This window comes from Nannospalax galili, unplaced genomic scaffold (genome assembly GCF_000622305.1).
Source record: "Nannospalax galili isolate Female #2095 unplaced genomic scaffold, S.galili_v1.0 scaffold286, whole genome shotgun sequence".
In the NCBI taxonomy this organism is placed as follows: Eukaryota; Metazoa; Chordata; class Mammalia; order Rodentia; family Spalacidae; genus Nannospalax; species Nannospalax galili.
Window position 1 is genome coordinate 7,805,623 of NW_008359442.1, and position 25,073 is coordinate 7,830,695.

The window sequence follows — 25,073 nt, forward strand, 5'->3', positions numbered from 1 at the left end:
TAACTTTATTTTATCTCACTTCTATGATATGGAGATTTCAAATAATGGGCTCTCTGCAAAACAAAACCCAACTGCATTAAAATGGGCAAGGCATTTTTATATCAGTTTAAAAAATCAAAATATTACTTACTTCTCTACCTAGTAGAATTATTCATGGCCACAGGCTATGCTTTCAATCATATATTTTCCGTTTTTTTTTTTTTTTATGTAGCCTGAATCATTAACATCAGGGATACAAAATAAAGTTACATAATTTCTGATAATTATATAAGAAAATACTTCATTATCTCATAGTCACTTTGTTAAAATATAATGTACAGTTTGTTTTGATTTATGCATGGAATCCAGAAAGATATTTTGGGAGACTTCCTAGAAAAAAAAAACTGAGTTAAGAGCTAGATGCATCTGTAATAAAGACCGAATTCGAATGATCTTAATGTACAATTTTATAACTAGGTAATGGCTTATTTTATATCTTTTGGAGTAATATTGTTACAGCTACTTGGATCAGTCATGCTAATGTTAAAATCAATCTCTGACTAGGCAAAAATGATCCGAATTATTTAATAACTTACCCATTAGATACTGAGCATAGAGTATAGAGTTGCTGATTAGGTTGAAAGTACTAAATATTTCATCTTAAAGATTTGACAGTGTATCACTTTTGCAAGCTATTTGAAAAAGATAGGCAGATGCTCAAAATTGTCCCACTTAAGGACAATGACTATTGAAGAATTGCTGTGCTAATGGTGCTGTGCTCTTATTTATTCTGAGAGGACTCTGTCTTTGCCCTGACTTCATGAAAATTATCCAGTATTTTCAATGAAATTACAGAAGACATTGCATAATCTGTTTATATTTGAGGACTGGAGTCACAGCTGTGAATAATCCAAGTTGTAATCAATTTTCAAGTCCAAGAACACAAGATTGACTACTGTGAAACCAAGGCCTACCTTTGAGTAAAAGACAACATAAATAGTAAACAAATAAGTTTAATGATTTAGTCACACGTATAATAGAAGCCAGTAGCATTGTGACACTGCCAAGACCAACTATCCATTTTAAGATGCATTCATATTTAACAAGATGGGCATGATGGGCTCTTCTTACTGACTACTCAGCAGAGTAGAGGTGATGTTGCATTTGTCACAATTTCTAAGGTGATGTTGCATTTGCCCAATTTCTAAATAGAATGTCTTTTTAAAATAGTGTTTTTATCTATTCCTCAAAAATTCTGCAATGTATTTGAGCATACCCACCTCTACTTCTCCCGGATTTCCCTCAGAACCCCCATACTCTTTCATGTCCTCCTTTTTTATTATTAATAACCTCCTGAACTTTAACCGACAGACAGTAATTCATGTATCTGTAGTTAAATGACTTGAAGGTGTATTTACCAATCACAGTTGTTTTGACATGGAATGGGCTACTTCATGTGGGGTGAGGCACTTAAGCTCCATTTGTTTGGGGTCTGAATACTTTGAAACCTAGATGTCTGCCTGGATTAAGTGGCTTTGCAGGCATGTTATATTTCTTTATTATCCTATAATATTAGGTATGTAAATTGATTGTAGTAGAAATTGAGAAGCTAGAGTTAACCTGTGAATTGAAAATTGAGAACAGGGTTGTCATCATTGTTTTACAAACTATACATGGTATTTGCTATCATTTTTCATTCTTGCATTTTCTTATAATTATATGGATTTAATTAATTCATTTTGCAAGATACATTGAGTAAATGCAACATGTAAAGTATTAATTGAATGCAAGCTATGTAAGGGAAGACTTTCTTCCGCCTTGTTCATTCTGTGTAATCCAACACCTAAAACTGCACCTGGCTTAGTGCAAAACATTGATGATTATTTCTTGCGTTGAAATGATCTCATTATCCAATAACCCACTTCCTGCAAAGGCCCTGCACACTATGGTAAGGATATTTTCCATACCAGAATATTAGATATTGCACTGTTACAGGCCAGGTCCCCTTCTTTGGTCCCACCCTATTCACTTTATCACTGTTTCTCAAACTAGGGGTTCATTCTATTCAAAATAGCAATAATAACCTTCTTACTGCCATTATATTGATGTTGATATCTACTATTACAAAGCCAAATATCCCAGGGGAAATAGAAACTGGGGAAACACTTTAAAGACCATCTGTTTATTGGAGCCTTAATCAGTGTTTCTTAAAGATGCCTGTAGGCTCATGTTTGCAGCCTGGAAGTTCTCATGATGAGAAAAGAACCGCTCTACTTTCATCATGGCTTGCCTCCTGACTTTTGCAGAGATGCCAGTTCACATTCAGCTCCCAGTTGACCTTGTACTTTATAAAATGCAAGGGATCTGTGGAAGGTTAAAGGTTAAAGGTTTGGGCTTTGATTAATAAAGGCATCTATATTCATTTCCTTTATTCCTCTCTCCAGAAGATTTGAGTGGTATTTTTTTGTTAAAAACAAAAAAAAGTAAACCATCTGCCTCATCCATAAAAACAAGCATCCCCTTCCACCTTCAGCTTATTTTTACAGGGTTTGATGCTAGAAATTTAAGTAGAAATGTATGTAAATGACAAAATATACCATTTAATGAACTATTTACAGATATCTCCAAGTTTTGACACCTTCTTAGGTACTGTATCAGAGGAGAAGACAAATTAAAGTAATTTTGCCATCCCTAAGTCATGGTACAGAAGCTCACTCAGATTTTCAAAGTCAGCTGCTGTGCTAGAGTGGGCTAATAATGTAACTACTGAAATGATCTTGGAGGTTAAAGTGGTGATATAATCTTTTCTAGACAAACCCACTTATTTCTTTGCAAACGTAAAATGTATTTTGATTTCGACTTTGAATTTGGTCTGCCTGCGGGTTTTTGGCATTCTTTCTGCAAGTTAAATAAAAAGAACAGTAAAGGTAGAACTGTACTAAAAAGTATAGATTGCACCTAATTTTTTTCAATTATAAATTTTGGCTCAGAAAAAAATTGAACTAAGAGTTCGGTGAATTCTAAGCTGTAAATTAGATCCTGAGGGGACAGTTTTGGGAAAAGGAACCCTTAATAAGGACTATAGAGTGGATTCTGTTTGCAAATAAGCAAAATTTCTGTCTAGTATTTCTCTCAAGCTGTGTCATGTCTTCATAAGGCTGTGCTTCTATGAGTAAGCATAGGGAATATAAGATTTACATGCAATGCAGTTGCCACATATCCCTAAACTTGTCAAACAACACACACTTATTAAGTGAAGAAGAATATCATATTTCCTCCTTTCCCTTTCCTTCTTTTTAATGAGGTAAGATTCTTACTTGATAAATCTGGTTGACTGAATATTACATATTTTGTATATAGAACCAAGGGTATAAATGCTCTGTATATAAAATTGATGCTTCATGAATTTGCCTCCAAAAGTATACACTATGTTGATGTTTGAGTTATTTATAAACTTTAATCTTCACTATGCTGACATTTCCTCTTGAATTTACTACATATAGCAGGCCTAAACAAACCTTGCTAATATAAAAGACGCTACTGATCCCAATATACGTGAAAGTAAATGTTCGTGCTTAAGCATCATATTTGTTTTGTGATTGCACTAGAAGTCATAGACATTATTTTTTATTATCTTCTAACATGTAAATCTCAAATTTTATAATTCAGATAACTAGAAAGTATATGTAGAGGTTAATCATCTTTCTGGTTCTATGAATATTTTCATGTTAAATACACATAATAGTTTGCTAAGTATAATTTTACATTCTGATTTCTAGGTACTATTGAATTTAGGATACAGATACTACAACCATAATATCAAAGTCATAGAAATAAAATATGATTATATGTATAGATGTCTGTGTGCTTTCTCTGAACCCATTCATCTGCTTGGTGGGAGGTTTTTATACAGTTCTTCTGAGAGGTTCCGATATAAGACCTTTAATTCCAAAAATAAGCTTTGCTTGAATCTAGTGTCACTATATAATGTCCTTTCCTAATTAATAAGTAATCTATTTCTTACAACTTCTTTTTAAAAAATATTTTAGTTATTATTTTTATTTTATGTGTATGAGCACATTGCCTGCATGTAGGTAAGTGTACCTGTGTCATTCAATGGCCACGGAGATCAGAAGAGGGTGTCGAATCCCCTGGAACTGGAGTTAAGGACAGTTGTTAGCTGCCATTTGGGTTTTGGGAACTAAACCCGGGTCCTCTGCAAGAGCTGCAAGTGCTCTTAACTGCTGAGCCATCTCTCCAGCCAACAACTTCTTCAAAACAAAACAAAAAAACTCTCTTCTGCCAAGAAGAGCTTTAATAAAATTTTACATTTATTTATTCTTTCTTTTTCTTTCTTTTTCTTTCTTTCTTTCTTTCTTTCCTCATTCATTCATTTATTTTAAGATGAGTCGACTGTCATGTTGTGCGCTGCCTTAAGAAGAGACTTATGCAGTCAGAAACATGCAGCTAGGCAGCAGCTTTTGACCTGCCAATAGCCACATGAATCCTGAGAGAGTTTGTTAGGAGACCTAATTCAGAAAAGCCTTTAAATGCCTATACCCACAGCAGATGCTGATGGCAGCCTTGTGAGTAACTGAGTAGGAGACACCCAGAAAAGCCACATCTCAATTCCAAGCTCCCATTAATGAAAATAAGAAAAGAATATTATTTTAGACAAGTACATTTGGAAGTTATTCATTACACAGTTTCTTTCTTTCTTTCTTTCTTTCCTCATTCATTCATTTATTTAATATGTATATGTGTCTGTCTTCTGTGTGTATATGTGGGGGACTGGGCCCCCACATGCTGTGACATACATGTGGAGGTTACAGGACAACTAATGAGAGTTAGTTCTCTCCTTCCATCATGTGGTTTTTGGAATCTATTTCAAGTCAGCCCTGGCAGAGAGTGTCCTTACCTGATGAGCAATCTCACTGGCCCTATAGAGAGCTTTTATCTGAAGTCAGATACCATGAAACATAGGTTCATAAGTGGGTAGATTGGAATAAGTAATCTTATTACTCAAAAGTATCACTATAGGGAACATACAAACCTGCATGTAAATTAGTATATGGATTAGAAATTTTATTACGTTCACAGCATCCACTCAATGATGCTATCAGTGATTATTCAGAGTTGAGTAATACAGTTCTTTTATGCTAATTATAAAATTATTCCTGGTTTTTCAGTAATAGGTATGATTCATAGAAAAGAACTCCAGGTTAATACTTGTGAATATGAATGCAATTAATTATAAATGATATTTCACTTTTAGAATCATGCATGACCAATATTCTCATCTACAGAATTCCACTAGACTAAAATTTCATTATTCCATTGAAATGTTGAACTCCATGACTTAAGAGGACACGTGTGTGTGTGTGCGTGTGTGCGTGTGTGCGTGTGTGTTATATATGTATATATATATACATATATCTAATGCAGTATAAGTGTGAGATATTGTTTTAATAAGAAGTTCTCAATATTCATATTTTCATTAAAACATTTAAACAGTTGAAGACAGAGCTGGGGCTTTGGCTGAGTTCGAGATCCCTGTCTCATGTGTAAGGCTTTGGGCCCATGTCCTAGGAACACACAAACACATACAAACACATGCACAATGAATACAGTAGGAAAATCATACAAGTTTATTCTCTTCAAAAAGTTTTATATTTTATTTATTATTTTTATTTTACGTGAATGAGTGTATTGCCTGCATGTGTGTAAGTACATCCATGTTGTGCAATGCTCGTGGAGGTCAAAAGAAGGTGTTAGGTCCCCTGGAACTGTAGTTATAGACAGTTGTTAGCCACCATGTGGGTGCTTGGAATTGAACTGGGGTCCTCTGCAAGAGCAGTCAGTGCTCTTAACTGTTGAGCCATTGCTCAAGCCCCAGAAGTTTATTTTTAGGCTAAAGACCCTGTGATTGAATCTCATTGTCCAGAATTGACTGCAATTTTATTCTTGTCAAATTCTTATTATTTGTCTAAAGATGATAATGTTTACCCAAGCAATTACAATTTTGTGTTTATACAGAAGAAGGAATATTAGAAAGTTGGAAGATAAACAGTTTCAATGTCATTAATTCAGCTTTAACCTTATTAATACATAGAATGATACAGAACATAGTAGTATAATTATCATTAGTCTATCATTAATAAATATACACAAACATCAAAAAATATTAATTGCACAGAGCCTTGAAGTACAAAAACCATTTAATTATGTGATATATCTCACGCTACTCATTTTTATTGGCAGAATTTGAAAACATCAAGCCATGTGTATCATTTTGCTAGTGCGATTAAATCAAATATCTGTTAAATGTTGTATGTCATATCATTGAAGCATGTTACATTTACATACATATTTCTATGGTTTAATTCATAAGGATTAAATTATAACAGAACTGAACAGAATTTCCCAAGGACAATTACTGTTTTGTTTAAGTACCTATGCCTGAGTCACTAGTTGGTTCAAAACTTTTTTTTAATTTTTAAAATTTATTTTTAGTTTTATTTGTATGAGTGTTATGCCTGCATGTATGTCAGTCACCTGTATCATGCAGTGCCCATGGAGGACAGAAGAGAGTGTTGAATCCCCTGGAACTGAAGTTATGGATGGTTGTTAGCCACCATATGGGTGCTGGGATTCCAGCCTGGGTCCTCTACAAGAGCAGCTAGTGCTCTTAACTGCTGAGCCATCTCTCCAGCCCCTCTGAAACTATTTTTAATTAATAAAGTCTCATTATTTTTCAGATAATCTCTCCTTTGCAGTCTGGGTTTTACAGTTTCTGAACCATCATCTTATTTAAAAGTGAGAGCTCTAAAAAACAGGCTAGATGAAATGAGAACAGGTCATTGACCTAACACTGTAAGTACGGAGTAAATGATAGCCCTTTCATTCTGCACAAATGACTTTTTAAAAATATTTTGTTTATTTTTATTTTATGTGTATATATGTTTTGACTCTGTGTATATAAATGTACACATGAATGCAGTGCCCATGGAAGTCAGAATAGGGCATAGGATCCTCTGGAACTGGAGTTTGGGACAGTTGTTAGCTGCCATGTAGGTACTTGGAACTGAGCCCAGGTCCTCTGCAAAAGCAGCAAGTGCTCTTTACTGCTGAGCCATCTTTTCAGCCCATAAATGACTCTTAAATTAAATTCTTACATCTGTTGAGATAGACAATCCATCATGCTCATGGGAGGCCCAAGCTAACTTCCCCTCTCAACCTGAGAAGCATTTAATTTACTTTGCTAGCTTTTTGTGACAACTGTAGCCATGTCAAAAAGATGGGAGTACTCCAGTGTTCAAGGCTACAGAAATAAAATGTTCATCCTTTCAGAGGTTAGAGTATTTTATCATCTTATAATCTTGTTCCATTTGAATGGTGGGTATGTATTCTCACATTTTTTCTTGTAACTTAAGCCGGAACACTTTGGGATGAAGAAATAAACGATGTGTTATAATCAGTCAAATTTGGTGCAAATTTTCAAGTAGAAATTATATGTGTTTAGGCTTCATGTTAAATGTGTTTAGTGGCTGAAATCTATTCACCTTTTATAACTTCTTTAAACTTACAACAAAACCCAAATGTTTCTACACCAAATATGTTAACACAAGAATGTTAACCTATTTTGAGAGTTAGCTTCAATTTTAAAGAATGTGGGTGAAAACTTGAAAAAATTTTAAAAACGTGTTATGGTTGAATGTAATTGAGCGTAGGATCAGTGTTTTGTCATCCTCGAATGTAGCTCAGATCCCAAAGTGAGGGGACAATATGTATTCGGGATTCATATTTCCTGTGAGCTTCTGAGAGGAGGTGGGAGCACGGTTCTTCCAGGGTGATGGTCCTAAGACCACAGACTCAAGTACTATCACAACAGCAAGATGATGAGGGACCTGGGTACCTGGCTCTTTAACTGAATGCCATGTGGGTAAATAAGTACTATTATCCTCTTCTCGAAGACTGAAATTGTCTCTGTGAAAAGGGTTTGTAAAGGTTGTAAAGGGCTGTTTAGTGATAGGTCAGGAATTGCATTTCCTTATTGTGATGCCTATTCAGTCAATCAATATGCTGTCAGAGAAGTAGCAGTAACAGAGCAAGCTTTACACACCGTGTTTGGTAAGATGAGGATGTATGTGACTCTTATGGGTTCTTTATTGTTAGGGGAGCTTCATTATTATGGCTGACACAATACTATATATTAATCATAACTGGGAAGTTACGAGATGAACCAAAGCTGGTTGTTCGTTTCTGGAGTTTACATTTTTCAATAATCAGAATGTTTTTGTGGAGCTAGCCAGTCTGTGTGAAGGAGTAGAGTTAACCTTTGAAGTCCATCTACTTCATTTGCCTCCAGTTCTGTTTCATAACCAGCTAGGAGAGCTCAAACAGGTTATTTATTCAATACCTACAGTCTTTAGTTTTCCTTGTAGGAAAATGTAGATTAATAATGCCAGACATTTTCAACATGATTAAAGAAAATAATAGGCATTATGTTATTGTGGCAGAATATACCACATCTGTAAATATCAGATATTTTCATCGTTCCCACAAGGGATTATTCAAAAGTAAGTTGGAACAGTATTGTTCGTATAAATTCATTTTGTGGTTAGGCATATAAATAGGAAAAGTATTTCAACAACAATTTAGTGACCTTTCTGTATATACTCTTAATAGATTCATATATCTGTTCTAACCTGAGGTAGGTTCTTAATGTGATAGTTTTGCTGAACACAGTCATATAGCTCCCAACATATTGATTCATCTTGTTTACTTTCTATCAGTAAGTTCCTGGTAAATTTTCACATCTAAATACTTTTCTGAATTTATTCTATGCATTTTCCTTAGAAAAAAAGTGCTAGGAGAGCAGCTATGTTTAACCCAGTATCCATAAGCATACAGATTTCAATATTTCCACAAAGCCCTAAAATGAACAGCATCCAGATTTATGTATATTTATACAAGGTTTGTTGGATTCTGAAAAATATTATACATTTAATATACATATGTAGTCTGTCCATATATTATATATGTTATAGATGTACATTAATTTGCCATAGCATTTAAGCAAGTGGCAACTTTTTAAATGTTGAAAATAAGAACAAGACTAAACAAAGAAAGCCTCCCAGACTTTACTTCAAATTATGAGTATGAGAACCCAAAGTGTCAGCTTCTTAGGACCCTCAGGTAACTCTGTCCACGCTGGTGTGAGATGTGATGTTCCCAGAGGATGGGGCATGCTGATGCTCAGCTTCAAGTACAGGGATGGTCACCAAGGGCAGAGTGGAATCAGGCTATCCAGAGGGAAATAACAAGAATGAATGGATTGAAATTAAGTCCGGAAATTTCAACTGACTAGAAAGATAAAATGTCCTCTGAGAACTTATTATCCCCTGACATATGCTCACATGAGAAAAAGTGAAATGCCAAGAACTGGGTAATTTGAAATTGGTTTGCCCCTCTAATGAAGACTTTTAATGCAAGAACCTTTGCTACAACTGTTTTTTCTACAGGTCTAGATAGGAAAAAAAAGCTTGTATGCATTTTTGTATCTGTCGTTTGAATTCACACATATATTTATTGCTAGAAAAAATTTGTAAGCAAGAAAGTTTTTCTAGAAGTTCTTTTAATAGTTATAAGCTGTTTCTAAAGAATTTATTCACATATAATTCACTCTTTCTAATAATACAATTTAATATAACAATACAATTTTAGTAGAAAACAAGAGTATATTCGTAGTTCATTGATCACTATATTCACACTCGGAACATTTTTGTAGTTCCTAAAAAGAACTCTTTCTCCTTCATTCAACAATCAACCTGGCAGTCCTTCTAGGCAATATTTTTCAACGCAGTCAAACAGTAATAGCCTTTGTATTTAACTTTTTTTCTTGTATAATGTTCTCTAGATTCATTATTGTTTCAGTATGTATCTAGAGGCTACATGATAGTCCATTGTACAGATGTATAATTATTTGTCCATTCACCACTTCATGCACATTTGGGGTGTTACCATTTTGAGTTATTATGAACAAAATTAATACGAACATTCATTATGTATGTTTCCGTGTGGACAGTAGCTAGCTAGTTGAAGTTTGGTTTTCTTGTTTATGTATATATTGTTTTTCACATACTTTGGAATTTTACAATATATTCCACACCTTATGTGTTGGTGGTTCTTTCAGTTTTTGAAAGAATTTAAATGAACTAAAAATACGTAAACTTATTTTAGAAACCTTAAAACGATCAGAGTCATAACTATTTGTAGTTCCCCATTTTATCATTAGTATTTTTTTTCTGAGACTGATACAATAGATCTGCTGGTCTTATAAGAAAGGGAAATGTTTAATAGCACTTCTGCACACAGTCCTTTACTTTCCATTTTCATCGCACTTTCACACACATTTTATTTCAGATCCTAGAGGATTATTCTCAACAGATGCAAAGTTTCTCATCTCTCCTCAAGGTCAAATGCTATCTTAGTGACAATCTGTCTATCGAGTTCAACTACCTGATCACAGAACTCCTTTGTCTTGTTTCTCACGACTGCTCTGCCATGTATAAGTGTGTGATGCTACGGAGATACTTACCCTTTCTAAGCATCACTGTACTGGTCTTTCTACAGCATTGATAGTAAAACTAAACTCATATATACAATTATTGTTTAGTAGATGTGGGGCAGCTCATATAAAACTTTCTAAATTTTATGTCATGATGTGTTCTATGGAGATGAGTTTTCATAGCGGTAGTATCAGAAGTGATAATAGAGTAACTAGAACTAGCACTGGTTTTATGATAACTAATCCAGGCTTTATTGTTGATTGACAGACTACATTTATGTAACTGGCTTGCCATTTTTGCATTTTTGGCTCAAGTGTGTCTAATCTCACACTTACTTGTTGGCCAAAAATAATCCAAATGCCAGGATTTATTCACATATATGAAGTCATACACATTGATATGCACGAGTGGGCCAAAGATAAGAACTCAACTAAATGACACCTCATATCCAGACAAGTTTATATACATACACACACTAAAATACCAATCCACTTAACACTTGTCATTTTCAGACACCCTCTAAAGGTTGATGCTCCCACTGTACACAGACACAGCACTTTTGTCACTGGTTTCCTTTGCCTGAGCTCATGGAAGTTAACAACTTGGAAAGTCTAAACTTACCCAATGCTATACTTGAGTTAAAAGCCTTTAGTAGCCTTTTCTTATACATCTTGCATAAGCACAATTTTAATTTTTGAATGAGTATATTTTACTGGAAGAATTTGAAAATAAAGGAGAAGGATCATCACTTTGTCTTTCCTTCCATTGTTTTCACATGTGATTATACGGTACCACTCTCAAATTTTGAGTGCTGCTTTTTAAAATTAGCTTTATAGCATCAGCATTTTAAGTTCTTGTAGTTCTTGTTCACATAGAAGTAAAGGCTGAGCACTGAAGGCTATTGAACAGATTTCTTATGTGCTGTGTTAGGATTACTCCAGTGATCTTTGGATTGAAAGCTGTAAAACCCGTAACAAGAAGTTTGAAGGTTGTGTAAAAATGTACTTTGTGAGATATTTCACAGAGTATTGGCTTCACATTTTTCTCAGGTTCTGTGGAATTCAGAGTTATTCAGGAAGACGGACCTAATCAATGCTGCTAAAATTTAAAAAAGCCTAATTTCACAGGATGTGGCTATTGAAAAGATGTTATCTCTGAGGCAAAAACAAAAGAGAACAAACAGAGGATGACGATGGTAAAGAGAACTATCGACCTCTGTAGCTGTTTCTTTTAATGTCATGCGATGCATAATTTAACACAAACAAGGCACATGTCTCTTCTTCTATTAAAATATTGAAACATACAATTAATCTTTTCATGCTAAGAAACTGGATCTGAACAACATGATGATGCCCTTTGTGTCTGGTGGAATTGTAAGTATGACTGCATCTGCGTCAAAGGATACTCAGTAAGAGTCAGCTCCCGAAGTGCAGGAAGAGGAAATGTTGATTAATAATGAAATCTGATACTGACCTATGCTAGAATGTGGAAATGATGTCTGAATAAAAGCACTTGAGCTCTTCCAACGTGGTCCCTGATATAAAACCCAAAGCTCAGTCCTGAGTGAAAGCACATTCCAGAACTAGGAGACCTGTCATACACTGTAGACCTGGTGTGATTGTTGGTTTTAAGAGCCTGTATTTTCTATGCTACATTGTAAAGAAAAAGTTAGACCAATTTAACTTGCTGTTGTTACCTTTGTAAAACTTTAGGAAAATGGCTATTCACTCTTCTCTGGCTTCAGTCTAAAGATACCAAGTTTTCCATCTTTGACCCCAAGAACTCAATTATGACTTTAATTCAGTTGTCACAAGGCCCGACAATGGGTTTGTTAGCTCTCCCTTGCACTGTGACCTTGTTCTTCAGGCCCTGAAGAGTTTTGCTATCCATCATACCTTCCAGGCCTTCAGGATCCTTCTTACCATTTTCTAGGTTGCCCTCTGGGACCTTTCATTCCTTTGCCCATTGCTGTGTCATTTTTAAGCTTCTGACCAATATTCCTTTCACTGTTTACTTTTTCCAAAGCATCTCGATCTGTTGAGTAATGCAGAATTTTTTTTTGAAAATCATAAATCAAACAAAACAAATGTGATAATCAGTTTCAGTTGAATTTCATGCTTTCTGAATTTTGAGCACATTTTTTTCCTCTGCCTTTGCAAGATGATGCAATTGGTTTTACTGTTGAGGTTTTGAGCTCCCTTAATCCCCTAATCCATACTGATATCCACATATTATACATATTTTAACTATATTAAGAACTATAATATTCATCTATCAATTTCCCTTTTTATAATGCTATCTGGGAACATTAGTTATTTAATTTGACATGAAACAAAATAACAAAGGCACCAGAAATGAGTCCAAAGTCCAACAGCGTCTAGTTACCCTTTCAAAAATAAGAATTATCATTCTGCTTAAGGTCAATGGCAACTTACTTTTTATTTTTTTTATTTTTTTTGGTCTTTTTGAGACAGGGTCTCCCTGTAGCCCCAGCTGTCCTGGAACTCACTAAGTAAACCAAGCTGGCCTTGAACTCACAGAGATCTGCCTGCCTCTGCCTCCCGAAGTGCTGGGATTAAAGGTGTGTGCTACCACGCCCCACTGCCAACCTACTTTTTAATTTGTCCTTAAAACATTCATTTGCGACACTCACGTGTCCTGCACTGTAGCCCTTTGTACGTGTTGTCTGTTGTATCAGAGTGGGTTTCATGGTTTGGTACAAGCATATGCGTTTGCTTCTTTAATGGGTTATGTCTTCAAGCCTGAATAACAGAAAGCATAACATTTTTCCCAGAGAATATAGTCAGTGAATACATATCAGATGAATAAATAATAAATGAAGAAACTTGCTGGTTCTTAGAAATTGCAAGTTGAGGGATGTCATATAAGAATTTTAAAAGGAAAACATAAATACAACTGGAGAAAGGGGATGGACAAAACCAGCGGACTGAGCAGGTGATGCCCTGTGAGTGAGCTGACTGTAAGCCAATCTCTCATCCCCATTCAAGCCTTCAGCTTACAACAGACACAGCTAAAATCTTGACTGTAATCTCAGGACATCCTGTTCAGGTCCAGTTAAGCAATGCTGAATCAGTGTTCTCTAGGACTATGAGGAATATGCACATGTATTGTGTGTGTGTGTGTGTGTGTTTGTGTGCATGTACTTGTGTGCTGTATGAGCTCATTGTGTGGGGGTGCACATGTGTGCATATGTGTGGAGGCCGGAGGTCAACCGGAGGTATCATTCCTCAGATACCATCCATCTTGCCTTTTGTTGAGCCTGTGTTTCTTACTAGCCTGGAACTCAGTAGGTAGACCAGGCTTTTTAGCCCCCGAGAGCCACCTGTTTCTACCTCCCTAGTGCTGAGATTGCGAGCATCCCACCCCACCTGGCTTTTTTAATGTGGATTTAAGGGATTAAACTCAGGTCCTTGTTCTTGCCATGCAAACGTTTTACCAAAAAAGCCAACTATCTCTCCAGCTCACATGTACTGCTGTTTAAACCACTTGATTTTTAGTGGTTTGCTTCATAGCAATAGATGACTGACACACTTTCTTTTTAATTAGGCATGGAAGACTTCTGTGAACTCAGAGGTATAACGTGCGAGGAGAAAGTCCTCAATGATTAATTTCAGAACAGTAATAATGTATTATTGTCTGGAGTGATGCATGAATTTAAAGCATTCAAAATACCTGCCCTTCAGTGGTACTTAATGTAATATTTACATGAAGTGCATCTTCCTCTGAATCCCTATAGTACTATTCTCCCGTCATTCATATTTTGGACATTGTTGACCATGTTAGGTTCTAGTTTAATGGATTAAGGTTGGGTCTTGGCGTCAATGTTCTTTGCAGTTCTACATGTCATTTTGTGGTGTAGTCAAGGTCAAGAATCAACATACTACTATGTGATTACATTTTTAATACATCCTAGTTTCTTTATGTCAGTGAACAAGTATTTTATCTCTTTGTATAACATTTAGCACAATACCCTGGACAAAGCAGGAGTCAAACTGTAATTATTTACTGATTTTATGTAGTATAATACATCTTGAAAACAACACTTGAGAGGTTATGCAACATTGAACTTAGAATTACTCTATAGGCATTTAGGAAAAAGACTGAAACCAAAGACAGCCCAGTAAAAGATGGACCAGGGATGCGAAGATTCAAAATATGCATGCTGTATATCATCATTTGTTACACAATTTATTCTTCTTTTGTATGGACTTACATGATTAAAAATTCAAAGAAAGAGAACAGTAAAGAAGAGGAAGAAGGCATTGCTAACCAAATACAAATTTCATGGTCTTCCAGAAGTTCTTAAGAATGATTGTAGATTTAGTGTTCTAAAGTGGCTCTTATTTTTGAAAACCATAGTTCAGCAATACAATTCCATTTTGTGCATGGTGTCTGGATTATATTTACTTCTTGTAGAAATGGTTTAGAGGAAACTAAATGATAGTGTTCCGAATTGCTACAAAACTTTTGATATATTGAATGTTTTTGACATTAGTGTTAGCTAGTGGAAGGAAAAAATGCTATAAGATTTTTAGAAGGGTTGTGCCAATGACAGCCACTCACCTGCTCCCCCTACATTCTTTGACTCACATATAGCTATATGTAGTCTTGTCACAATTCTATGAAAACCTGGATTACTTTATGTTTAAAAGAAAAAATTCTGATGCACAATTAATGTATTCTCCTCACTGCTTTAGTTAGACTAAACATTCTTTCATCTCTGAAAGAATGTTTATAGCATAGATTATATTTCATAGTAGAAAAACGAATGAGGCGGATCCATTAGAACCATCAATAGAAGATAAAATAGTTAAAGTGATGCTAAGTTTACAAACAGGTATCAGAGTTAAGAGAACAAGAATAACTGGAGACCCAGAAATAAGACTTAACAGGCAACAATTACTACAAAATACATTTATGGACTGCTAAGGACTGCAAGAAGTTTCCAGTTAGCGTTGTTTATTGATGTGTACTTCCACTGCTAAAGCAAAATATTGATAACAATAGGTAATGACTAGATTTTCATTCATAAGCTAGAGAGTAATAAAAATGAAAAATAAATGGATTGTGTCCATCATGTAGTCACCACCTCTAATGGAGTCTGCCTGCATTGCTTCCCAGCTGCAGACACTGTGAATCATAATAGTAAGCTGCAGGTGTGACCGAAAAATTTGTCCAGAAACAATAATCAAATTACATAATTCTAATGTCTGATTTTCTAGGGTGAATTTTCCACTTTTGTTTTATGAGATTGTCTGGATAAACAGAACAAATTGCATTTAATATAGTCCCTTAAGAAGAAAGGAGTCTCTCTTTTAGGAAAAGAGGAGCAGACCAGTTTGTATCTTTCATTCAGTTAATGCGCTGACTCCTGAGCTGACAGTGGTATCATACATTATAAAACTGTGATTGCATGCTCTCTTGCCTCTCTTGGAAAGAATTCATGGAAAAATCCTTCATTAAAATTACATTAAGAGTTTGGCTTGAACCAAGATATTTAAATAAAGACACTCATTTACTCATTATTCACTTGTTGATGTCTGGAGTGTGTGTGCATGTGTGTGTGTGTGTGTGTGTGTGTGTGTGTGTGTCAGGGTGAGAGAGAGAAAGAGACAGAGAGACAGGGAGACAGAGAGACAGAGACAGAGAGAGAATGAGAGGCAGAGAGATAGAGAGAAACAGAGACAGAGAGGTGAAAGAGAGAGAAGAGAGATATGACTTATGTGCATGTCCACTTCCTTGGTTTTGTGTTATTCTCTATGTGAACCACAATACTTTAATATCCAAATTACTTTTGGAAAAAGGATTATATAAAGAATATTTTCTCCAAGAAGTCATGCAAGCGAAGCCCCTGTAATTTCAAAATATGACTTCTGAAGTGCTAGTTTTACAAAAAAAAATCTTTGTAGACATCTTTGGATTAAAATTTTATATATAATAAAATTTGGAACCTTTGCATTTTAATCTCTCCAAACATAGTTTAATTAGAGGAATTTGATTTTATTTCACTCAAGTAATGTGAAATAGAGTTTTCCCAGCACTTGGGAGGCAGAGGCAGGCAGATCTTTGTGAGTTTGAGGCCAGCCTGGTCTACATAGTGAGTTCCAGGACAGCTGGGGCTATAGGGAGACCCTGTCTCATTGGAAGCTCTGTAACCATTTCCAGAGAAGCACCCAAAGGAAAGACTGTTCCACACAGTTGGGCTTGCAGCCCTGGCTCTTCTTGGTTTTGTCTTATTCTACTGCAGCCAGCTGTGACCCTCCTGTACATTCATGAGGGAATGTGAGCATGCTGTGCTCCCAATGGCTCTGGGACAAAGACAGGTCTTTCTTCTGTGGAGGTGTTTCTTTCTTCCAAAACTCAATATAAATACTGACAATCAATTACTTGTCTAAGAAAGTTCTTTAGAATGAATTTCAAAAACACATTGAACTAGGCAAACTTTGATTGCAGGGATATCACACAAAGCAAATAGTATAGCATTATTATGCTAAAGGCTAAACTAGGGTGACCTAAGAGAAATTTTAAATCACTGTTCCTTAATGACATCCAAAAAAGTAAAGGGCTGATTCCCAGGTAGCTTCAACTGCCAAAGTCATAGTTCTATTTGAAGCAATGTAAAAAACGAAACTGGGGGCTCAGGATGCAGCCAGTTAGTAGAGTGTTTGATCTCAAACACTGCATAAACCAGCATGATGGCACTCAGCTGAAGTACCAGCACTCAGAATGTAGAGCCAGGGGAATCAGGAGGTCAGAGATTCAAGGTTATCCTCAGCTATATACCTGTTTAAAAATTATGCATATGCAATTTAAAAGTGAGGAAGTGGGTAAGAAGTTCCAACTTTAGCAGAGGAACTCCTGCCAACTGATAACTGCTGTGAGAGGAAGAATCTGTTTGTTTTTTTTTTTTAAGGATGTGATGCTAGATAGGTTAACCAGGCTTCAGTGGATGGATGGATACTGAAGGAAATTTAGGAACACAAACTTGATTCAATAAGCATTAATCTATTCGACAGAATATATGCAATCCAGTAGGGGCGTTATAAGAGGGGTACAGATAAAAGAGAGAGTCTAAAGATGATAAAAATATATCGATGAAATTCTCAAATATTAAATAAAAACAAAAACAAATGAGTTTATTTTAGGAGCCATAGGTGTTTTTGAAGACATATATTTTCCCACTGTATCATGGACCTCGAGAGGCTGGGGGAAAATTAGAAGATTTAAGTCGTCATGGGAAAATAGCAAAGAGGCATTTAGAAGATGTGTGATATGGGGGGAATTGCTGGGGTGATGTATTTGAGCACTTTTCATTTCTTATATGTGCTTCTGAATAGCTCAGCCATCCTGGACAAGATCTATTGCACTAGATTACACTATTTCAGTGGTCTGCTTTCTTACAATCTAAGACTTTTATGAGTGAATATGCCAACTCAAGACTCTTCATTCTTTTAAACTTTTACAAATAACCCCCAAGCCTGAAGCTATGGCATTAAGATCCCTGTTTGGTGATCGTAGCCACCCACAGGTGCTCTGAAGGCCAGATTTCAAAGCGTCTGAAGGATGCAGATGGGGAGTGACACAGGTAGAGTATAAATATGACCGACGCATGCATTGAAGGTCCATAGGATGGGCATTGCTTTGAATCTTTTAATGCAGCTTGATAAAAACTGTGAGATGACAGTCTATCTCCAGTAACACACACAGACACACAATAACACACACACAAACACACATAGACACAGACACACACACACACATACACACACATGAGTACACAAACTAACAATTGGTTTGGTTTTGTAATCAAATGGATACTACTGGATAGTTGTAAATATATGTGGAAGTTATTGTTTGTAGTTTTTTCTTGTTATTTGCTACACAGTGTATATAGATGCAAGGTAGAAGATGTAGATACATATCTTGGATATAGATACAAGATAGATATTGTAGATAGGAGCTACACAACAGATAGGAGCATCAGAGGAGGCATGAGTCTGTGTTCGTTCCTTTGATGAAACTCGGTTTTTTTCAAATGCAATTGAATTCTAAATCCTTAAATTTAGAATGCTGAGATGCAAAGTGTAGCTTCATAAGTAGACTTTCAACAAGGCTTTTAAAGGGTCTTCATTTTCTTATGTTGTAGTCCTCAAGCTAATGAAGGGTTTGTTTAGTATCAGGCAGCTGTGATAGCAGCATGTCTCTTTATTTATTGATGAAACTCTCAGGAGAGAATTGTGCTTGGAATAGAGAAATCACCCAGTTCATGTGTCCTGGATGAAATGTGCAAGGGACAAGCAGGGCTTATATGAGTAGGATCCAACTTGTCAGTGAAATCAGCTGCAAAAGGAGTCATGAAGATTGAAAATATGAGATTTAAATTAATTAAAGAGTGATACTTTGAAAGATAGAACTTCAGAAATGGTAATAGTGTTAGAGGGAGAAATTTGCATTACTATCATCATTTAAAATAGACATCAAAAAGTAACATTATGTTTTAATTGAATCAAAGGTTGATTCTGCTTCATCAACTTTTGTTCTGGAAGCTTCTTTAGAGACTAACCCAAATTTCTTAAGTTTGGAATGGAAAGCTAAATCCTAAAAAAGAAAAATGAACATGGAAAGAGAGTGGTTAATAGTAGGGGGTATAGTTGGGTAGAGGGAAGAGGTTCTAAAGTTCTATGACAGAAAAAGTTAATTACTTTGACAGTGATTAACCCAATATGCTAAAATAGCTATTAGAGAAAATTTTGACTGTTCCTAGTACAGAGGAATGCTGAATGTCATACATTGTTTACACAAATTTAAATGTCACAATGTACTCCACCTGTGTCAATTAAAAATGTATTAGTGGGCTGAAGAGATGACTCAGCAGTTAAGAGCATGGCAGCTAACAATCCTCCATAATTCAAGTTCTAGTTAATCTGATGCCCTCTTCTGGCCTCTGCAGGTATTGCATAACACAGGTGCAATTACATACATGCAGGCCAAACACACACACATAAAAAAAAATAATAAAAAAAATTTTTGAATGTATTAGTAAAGGCCAAGAATGTAGCTCAGTGGTAGAGTGCTTCTCTAGCATGTGTAAAGCCCTGAGTTCAATACCACACTCTGATAAACAATGAATTAAGAATAATTTTTATAAACCATTTAAGTGTCAAAAATTGATGTCTTAAAGCACAGGAAAGAATAAGTCTTAGGCCCTCAGGTTCCCAGTCCAGAGAAAAACAGATTTGAATCCTTTCCTGGGATACAAAAGAGCATAGAGAAGGACTTACACTGTTTCTCTTCTCAGAGGACAAAATGGGTACTTCACTGAAGAATCCTTTCATCGAAATCAAATACATCAAGCACACTAAAACTATCTGAGAGAAGATGTTCTCAGAAACTCTAACACTCGGTAAAACATTTAAAAATAGACAAAATATTAAACATCTTTTATCATTTAGAGGAATACAGAAATACTTTGTACAGATGAAATATGTGTATACATTTGTAGCTATTTTGTCGCGCTCTGCATCCTCCCATTTCCGTTCCTTGTCAGCCACACTGGTATTAAGTGTATTCGTATTCTTTCCTAGTGATAATGGTTCATGGTAGAGAGAAACTGTAGAAAAGACATTTGATATGTATGAGCAAAATTTTATTAACACATCAGATGGCAAAGATTAAAAGTTGGTGGCAAGATATAAGCATCTGTTCCTGTCATATTACTTTTCATAGTAGTTGAGAAGTTTATCTGGAATTCTAAGTAACAGTTTTCCTGCATTATGAAACAAGAGCCTCCTCTCAACCATTACACTCTGGGTGTGTTGACCCCAGTGATTTCCCCAAATACGGAAAACTCAACACTGCATAATTTGTGGCAGTGGGGCACCGTGTTTGTGCTCTCCCCTGTTTAAAAGAAAAAAAAAAAAAAAAAAAGAGTCCCCCCCCGTTTTAAAAAAAAAAAAAAAAAAAAAAGAGCATCTCTGACTTTCAAGCTTTGAACCACTTGAGTGAATTCAGGGGGTGACTCAAAGATTGGTAGGAAAAGTTTTGAGGCATTAACTCCAAACAGTGACAGTTTCACTTTAAAATGTTTATTACATTTATTTATTTGTGCTGTACATGTGTATGTGTGAGCACCCACATGTCATGGTGTGTGTATGGAGGTCAGAGTACAACTTGTGGGCATTGGTTCTCTCCTTCCATCTTGTTGGTCCTGGAGAAACAAACTCAGGTCGTCATGCTTGGCAGCAAGCACCTTTACCCACTGAGCCATATCACTGGCCCCTAAAAGTATCACTCATTCTAGCCTCAAACTGCTTTTTTCTCACCCTAGAATCAGAATGGATACAATGACAATATTTTTTAATGGTTTGTATTGTTAGATTTTCCAATAGTTGTGCTACATTGGCTCTGTAAAGGTTCACGCGCAGATGTTAGTTACGTCTTTCTTTTAAACACAGTTGACCAGGCACAGTCATGGCCAGGTTTTTCATTGGTACAAGATAAGAACAGTGTTTGAAATGCCTGGCTGAGGACTACAGAGGATTGAGAATCAAAGGTAATGCCAGTGAAAGAAACTGTCTTCGTGAGACTTTTCCCATCTGGTGTAAAGAAAGGTAGATATTTTAAATAGACTTTTACTTCTCATTGTTTAAACAGAGCACATCTATTGATTGGTCAAAAATGGTGTTTTAAAGATTCACAGTAAATAACCCATTGGCCTATAAAACAACAATAGATGTTGAAATTCTAAACAAAATGGAAACTTTCTAATTATACACTGCAGTTTTTCATTTTGTGAGTATTGATTTTTAATTTATGTGTATGTGTGTGTGCCTGTGTAAACATGTGCCATGTGTGTGCAGGTGCCTGCAGAGGCCAGAAAAGAGGTTCAGATTTGTTGGAACTGAAGTTGCAGGTGTTTGTGAGCCACCTAGTGTGCATGGTGAAAACCGAACTCATGTTCATCAAGCAGTCTTAACCAGTGATCTCTCGGGCCCCTGCAGTTTGTTGTACTGCAAACAAATACCACGCATGAAACAACAGAGAAAAGGGAGCAACTGATCACATACAATTATGTAAGCCGGATTCTGCGAGAAATTGATCATTGGTCCCTGAAGTCTGACTCATGAAGCCTCTCAAAGGAGTCTGCTTTATACCTTCTGCATATATACAGGACACATACATCCATAGGGACATATACATAGGGTACAGAATATGAATGATTTTAATTGTCTCCTGGCCAAATTTAAATGTGTATTTTTAAGAGCTTACCTGTTCAAGTACAAAAGTTATCTACAGATCATCCAGTATCATTCAGTGGGCACAGAAAATGGTGTTGTGGAAATCACTCATATGCAGATTAATTAGTTAACACCTTTGTTCTCCCAAGATAGCTTCAGATTGATTGTAGAGTGAAGTTGCATAGCTTTCACTTTGTCAATTAATGTTGTTTTCAGTAAGTGTGAAAACATTTAAAGTTATCCATTGTTCTTAATGAAAAGAGAAGCAAACCGGAGATTATTTGAACCTTTCTGAGCTGGGCCAGTTCATGGGTATTACTTTGGATGGCCATCATTAAATGAAGCTCTAATTAATCTTGACTTTTAAAATATATTTAAAAATTCCATTGCATGTATGCAATAGCAGTAAATTTTCAAATGACTTAAACGAAACCCAGAAGGATTAAATAAATTATCCAGTGTTGCAGAGCAGCAAAGAGACCAACATCCAGTTCCTCTGATACCCACACATTCTCTTCAAAAAGAGATGACATATCTTTAAAGAGGTGTCCATATATAAATTATGGTCACAAGTATTATTTTGAAGGGAAATTATAGACGTAAAGAAGGCAAAGGAAATTCTGGAAACTTTAATGTAAGTCACAGTTATGGGTAGATGAGCTTTGGCATGAGCTCCTGGGCATCGCGGGTTTCTGTCTCTGACTGGCCTGCATTAGCCTCTAGAGGCGTTCCTAATGCAGTGGCGTTTGAAGGAATCCGAGTGCTGCACAGGTGGCTGAAGCTTTGTATTTGCTTCGAGGAAACTAGTGGAGTCCTGCAGCTCTTGAGATAATCTGTGGATCAGTGTAGAAATGAACGTTTGCAAGTTCAGGAAACACTGGGACATAGTTTAGGTTGAATATTACTCCTAAAGAAGTTCATATTCTGGCTTTTGGGACTTTTCCATCAGCTCACTAGCCCACTCCTATTCTTGGGAATGATTTCTCTTTCTTAATAAATTGTCTCTATTTTAAAAATTCATGTTTGTCTAAATCTGTAGTAATCATTCTACCATTCTAATGTCAGAGCCAGACCACCCAAATGCAGAGCCAGACCACCCAAGGGCAGAGCCAGACCACCCAAGAGCAGGGCCAGACCACCCAAGAGCAGGGCCAGACCACCCAAGAGCAGGGCCAGACCACCCAAAGACAGAGACAGACCACCCAAGTGTAAGTCGTAGTTTTCCTTTCTGCTGATTGTGTAAGCTATAGTAGGCTAGGTTAATTGGTGAGCAAATTACATAACTCAATGTTGTTATTAAGACAAAGGATTAAAGCAACCATAACCAGGCATGATTGCATATGCCTACAATCCCAGCACCCCAAACTCTGAGTTTGAATCAAGGAGATCTTGAGTCTAGAGCCAGCCTGGACTATGTAGCAAGATCCTGTTAAAAATACCTTTTAACACAAAACTTGGTGAAAGTTAAGTTTTAATTCAAAAGAAAATTAAACATTAGTGGCATCATAAACGGTAAGCTTTACTTAGGGCAGCAACAGCAGGTACACTGATTTATCGGTCCTTGTATGTTTCTAGCAGATACTGGACAGGGAAAAGATGCTAAGCCTACCCAGCATTTTACCCAAAGATAAACATTATTTTACTTAGCAATATGAAATAGGTTATGAATATTCCTAAAAGTTATGGTGAAATAAGAAGCCAGAAAAAAGCAAGTAATGAGGAAGCGCACAGTGGCTTTGTTAAATGTAAAGGAAGAAGTTATACAATGTTACTCAAACAGTACTGGTGTGTTCGTAATATGCTTGCTTTCAAAAATGCTGGACTGATTACAGAAACTAAGTTGTTGAAACCCTTCATTATTGTAGTTTTGAACTTGAAGCAATGTGCTTAATGTACTTATCTACTGCTGTTTGTGGTAATGTGGCTGTGGAAAGTTTCAAAGTTGAATTATTTTTATGAAAATGAATAAAGTCAACATGTTAGCTAATTAAATTAAGTACAACTGAATAGAAAAAGAGAAGAATATTATTGTATAGGAATACTGACCCTGATGTAAAAAAGAAATGCCATTCTTCCATAACAACAGGAATCTTACAAATCAGACCGGGCTTAAGGAAATACAGTGAGTAATAGCTCAGAATCTCCCTTTTAAGCATGAGTTTTTAATACACAATAAGTATATAATCTTCCAGATTTTATGCCCGCATGATTATATATGTGTCATTTTACAAAAGCAGGATTGTATTATGCAAACTCTTTTGTAACCTTCCATGTCAACTACTAAATAGCTGTGGAATATATTCTTATGTCATTAAATTGTGCATTTTTACTATCCCTCTAAATTGCTACATGATATTTGATTGAATGGATGCTCACTAATTTGTTTAATCAAATTATTTTGAAGATGTGTCTCCAAGAAAATATAATCACAGCAAAGTTACTTTGCAGTCTGTAACATTTCATGCTTCAAAGAAAATGATATTATAAATAATCAACTATGGAAAGTTAACTATTGTCTATAATATTCCTTATTATATTGAATACCTAAGCTAGTCTAACATGTAAATAAATTGAACCCTGAAATGAAGAATGAAATATTTATAAGACTTTCTGAGATATAGGCACAATTTTTCCTGCTGCAAATTGAAGTACTGCATAGCATGTGTTACATTTTCATAACTCAGGGCCTACTCTTTTAGATAACATTCTCAAATGTTACAGAAATATGCTCTTTCCAAATATCTTTTTACAGTATGTAAAGAATTATTTCACTGTGTTTTAGATACTACATTTTAGTTGTTTTCATTTTTGGAGTGCTATATATTTGAAAACAAATTGTAATTTGTTTAAAAAGTTATACTCTAAGTTAAGATGTGATTGATATTCAAAAATAATGGGAACAAATAACCTAGATGGAACTCGAGAGAAATATATTGAATGAAAATGTTCATGTCAAGAAGTTATGTAAATATGACCCCATTTGTGTGACTTTCTAAAAATGACAAATTTATAGAGCGTGAGGACTGACTTGAAAGCAATTATGGTCGAAAACAGAGAACCAAAATGTGGTTTAGAGAAGGCAATGAGAATATCACTATGGTGATGGAGCCAGTTGTTCAGTGTGTTGATTTTGGTTGTGCTCACATGTTTCTCTTCATCTGATAAAACTGTATAGAAACACAGAGAGAGAGAGAGAGAGAGAGAGAGAGAGAGAGAGAGAGAGAGAGAGAGAGAGAGAGTGTGTTTCTCTACACACATAAAAAAG

The 25,073-nt window shown here is 35.7% G+C and overlaps 1 protein-coding gene and 1 pseudogene across 28 annotated transcripts in view; both read left to right on the forward strand.

Annotated features, from left to right (window-relative positions):
* The window catches only part of Nrxn1 (neurexin 1), a 1,171,927-nt gene that overhangs the window by 863,563 nt on the left and 283,291 nt on the right, over positions 1-25,073 (forward strand). The gene's annotated exons all lie outside the window — the stretch shown is intronic.
* Positions 20,285-20,471, forward strand: LOC115068439 (annotated as a pseudogene).